The sequence below is a fragment of the Myotis davidii genome, unplaced genomic scaffold (genome assembly GCF_000327345.1).
Source record: "Myotis davidii unplaced genomic scaffold, ASM32734v1 scaffold214, whole genome shotgun sequence".
NCBI lineage: Eukaryota > Metazoa > Chordata > Mammalia > Chiroptera > Vespertilionidae > Myotis > Myotis davidii.
This window is the reverse complement of record NW_006285782.1, coordinates 1,791,442-1,795,396: the sequence shown is the minus strand read 5'-3', so window position 1 is coordinate 1,795,396 and position 3,955 is coordinate 1,791,442. Positions and strand designations below refer to the sequence as shown.

The 3,955-nt window shown below is 46.2% G+C and overlaps 1 protein-coding gene and 1 pseudogene across 10 annotated transcripts in view; both read left to right on the top strand.

Moving 5' to 3' along the window:
- Positions 1 to 3,955, top strand: part of CNOT4 (CCR4-NOT transcription complex subunit 4) — a 162,312-nt gene that overhangs the window by 111,558 nt on the left and 46,799 nt on the right. The gene's annotated exons all lie outside the window — the stretch shown is intronic.
- LOC102774526 lies at positions 1,034 to 3,536 on the top strand (annotated as a pseudogene).

Sequence of the window (3,955 nt, the reverse complement as noted above, 5' to 3'; positions counted from 1 at the left end):
ATGTTCATCATTATTTCAGAACTATTTTTGGACTAGAACTTAAAAAAAAATTAGTGAGATTGTTTGTATCAAAACATGTTTAGGAATTTTGATCTATAGGTATTTAAACACACATCATCATTACCTTCTGGAAATAAGGTCTTGATTATGTTATGAGACCAAACTATCTATTAAACCTTTTTAGTCCCACTTGAATTCAGTGATTTCAATCAACTGTGTCTTCAGGTGTCTTGATTTCACTTTCTCTCAGCACACAACTTGGCAGTATTTGAGAGAACTATAGGTATAGGTAGTCTTCTAGCTCATAGCCTTTTCAAAGTGTCAACCTATTTTTGCCTCTCTCATTCTTGAATTTGGTTCAGCTTATATTATCTATTTTTCTTTGCTTTTATCCAAGAGAACCAAATTAATATGCTTCAACTTTTTAATACCTTTCCCCCCCCTTACTAGGCAACCTCTGCCCCATTGCTTTGTGCAAATGGTTGTTAATCTTTCCTGTTAAAACTGGAATGAGCCGAAACCGGTTTGGCTCAGTGGATAGAGCGTCGGCTTGCGGACTGAAGGGTCCCAGGTTCGATTCCGGTCAAGGGCATGTACCTGGGTTGCGGGCACATCCCCAGTGGGGGATGTGCAGGAGGCAGCTGATCGATGTTTCTCTCTCATCGATGTTTCTAACTGTCTATCTCTCTCCTTTCCTCTCTGTAAAAAATCAATAAAATATATAAAAAAAAAAACTGGAATGAATAACAAAAACTTTTGCTTCAAAATGTAAACTATTTTTTCAGTGTGGCAAAAAGAGGTTGATTTCAGAAAGCTTGGACTGAGTGGCAGCCAGTGTTGGTGCATCCGGCTGGGAATGTCTAGCTCCGGCGTAACTGAACTTTCAAGTTTGCTATGTGGGGTGGGTCAGAGGGCCTGAAGCCAAGAGAGGGCTGGAGGCCCTGGTGCTGGAGCTCCCTCTGGAGACTAGAAGCTGTGACCAGAGCCTCTAAAGGGAGTGGGAATTGAGTCCCTAGCCAAACTCAGACCCCAAATGGTACAGTGAGAGATTTTGCAGAATCTTGACAGCCCATTTTAGGATCAAAGAGCCTCCTGCTTGTGGACATTTGATAGTTATTTGGCAATCTGAATTGAAGACCAGAACTGGCCAGGAGACTACACTGCACAACGCTAACTCCAAAGCTAACATGCTATTCTTTCACTTCTAATACCAACTGAACTATGAGTATGGCTGCTGTAGTCAGCACCCCGAGTGCTTGCTGCTACAGCACAACTTGTGAAAATTTTATCAGGACATTCAAACCTTTTCCCAGGGTCCTGTCCAATTGGCTGAGATGATCTTTAATTTCTTTAATTCTGATCCAGGCTCAGAGAGCTCAGTCAAGCAAGGAGAACCAGGCCTTGAAGCACCTATGGAGAGCCGGCAGCATGGCATTGAATCCTGGAACCTGGAATTGAGGGCTTTAAGATGGAAAAGCTGCTGAAATCTGTCAGCTAACTGAAAGACCAGCAGGATGTCTTCTGAAAGACGCAGACCCCAGTATGGATGCCCTCTGTCAACCCTTATGGACCAGAGAGCAGCAGCTTCTATTGGATACTCTCAGTGAACTGGACAAAAGGAGGAAGAAGGTTCTGGGTGCTTTTAAAGCACTGCTAGTGCAATTAATTACCCTAATTAAGGAAATGCTGCCTAAGTTGGAGGCATAGAAAGTCTAGCTGCAAAATGCCTGCTTTGGAACTCCCTGGACCATGGTTGGAATACCTGGAAAAGTGACTCACAGCTTGAGCAAAGCTGTTGTTTCACCTGCATCAGCTGCTGAAGGAGCTAAAGGGATAAGTCACCTAGTTAGCTAGCAGGATGACCCTCTGACCAAAGGAATGGACCTACAAAAGGCCCAGGTCACAGAATTGCTACAGTGTCTGCTTCACAAAGCCTTTGTGGTAGAAACCCAGGTCTGTTTGACCTTCACTCCCCATTAATCCCTCAACCTCAAGACTTGGAGGAAGTTTACTGTATGAACAAGGCCGCTGCTGAGATTCAAAGAAGGCAGTGGAGTCACTGAGTACAGAAATCTCCATTGACAAGAGACTGTCATTACAAGGTTTCCAGAAGTTCAGCGTTCTGACTTCAAACCAGAAAATTTTGACAGAGTCAGGGCTTAATTTGGGACTTGGGCTGCCTGACTGATTGAGCAACATTCAGGTGATTTGGAAAGGGCAACAATGGAGCTAGTAGGTGTGACAAAGGAACTGCATATTATCAGTTTCATGGTTGGATACACCTACCAGGGACTGAAGCGGGAGCTGAAAACAGACACCTTCCAGGTGGTTATTATTTCTGTTTCTAAGATGAACTTACTCTCAATTGCCTGGGTCTCAGTTCTCTGGTTCATTATGCTCAGCTCAACTCTCCAGAATCAGCACTTCTTTTTCAAGTCCGTCCCCCCCCTACTGCCCCCCCGCCCCCCCAAAAAAGTCTTCCTAGACTTATCTGGGCCCTACTCTCAGTTGGCAATCTTACTATGTTGGGCAAGCCCTTGATCTGGAGCAGCTAAGTAAGCTGAGGGACAAGCTAATTGGGCAGAACTCCAGGATTGAGTGTACATTGTTGTCCTGGGGTGACTTCATTAAAGCAAGAGAGTCCCCCACCCCCCAGGACATGGCTGAACAAAATGCTAAACCTGGTTACATGACCACCTGACAGATATCTGGGATGATGGACACAACATGGGCTTTGCAAACCAGAGCAAAGAACACCACCCCTGAAGGGACCGTTTCTGGTGCCTACTGTGTTTCAGTGAATCATCAGAAAGGAGAACACCAGGATGATAAGGTTCTCATCTACTCTGTGCAGCTCTACACCAAAAAGATACTGCAGTCACTCACACCGACTGAAAGCATCCACCACTACCAACTGCTCACTGAGGAGAACATAGCTGAGAACCTGCTGTGCTTCCTCTACCTCCAAATCCACTGGGATGAGGCTTTTGGGTGCTACTAACAGGAGATAGTTTTCTCTAAGAATAGAGGAAATACCCAAAATGCAGGCTCATCGTGGTCTTGAACACACAGGTGGATGAGCTGCAACAACTACTGGAACTTAAGCTGGAGCCAGAATTGGAATCATTAGAGCTGGATCTGGGACTAGTACTGTGGCCAGAGCAGCCTGAATTTAGAACCACTGCTTGAGGCAGGGCTAGATCTGGGGCCAGGACTGGAGTCCACACAGTTGTGCATGGTATCACAGAGTGCCAGAGCCAAACCTGAGACTAGAACTAAAGCTGGAGCCTATATCCTGGAGCCAATACCAGGAAATTCCAGGAAACAAGTACCATTACTCTAAGACAAGCATGTCAAACTCAAAGGCTAACACGGGCCGAATAAACAAGGTTTAAGTTTACTAGAGGCCCAGTGCACGAATTTATGCACCAGTGGAGTCACTTGGCCTGGCCTGCAAGATCGAATCGAACCAAAATTAGCTCTCCCACATCTCCTGAGGGTTTCTGGATTGCAAGAGGGTGCAGGCCAGGCCGAGAGACACCTTCCCTCCCCCCACCCCCCACCCCCAGTGTATGATAGGGACCGCAGGAGGGCTCCAGGGCTCTTGGACCGATCAGGGCCAGCCATCCAGGGAGGGACATGGGAGGTTGGCTAGTCAGGGAGTGACCACTGGAGGGCTCCAGGATGTGTCTGGCCTATCTCACTCAGTCCTGATCGGCCGGACCCCAGCAGCAAGCTAACCTACCAGTCGGAGTGTCTGCCCCCTGGTGGTCAGTGCACATCATAGTGAGCGGTTAAGTGGCCTTAGCACATCATTAGCATATTATTGTTTGATTAGTTGAACGGTCGACGGGACACAGCATATTAGGCTTTTATTATGTAGGATGAGGGCTGCAAAAAAACAAAAGTTTTAATTTTCATAGAAACGTAGGTTTATTTCGATAGAGACATGCTG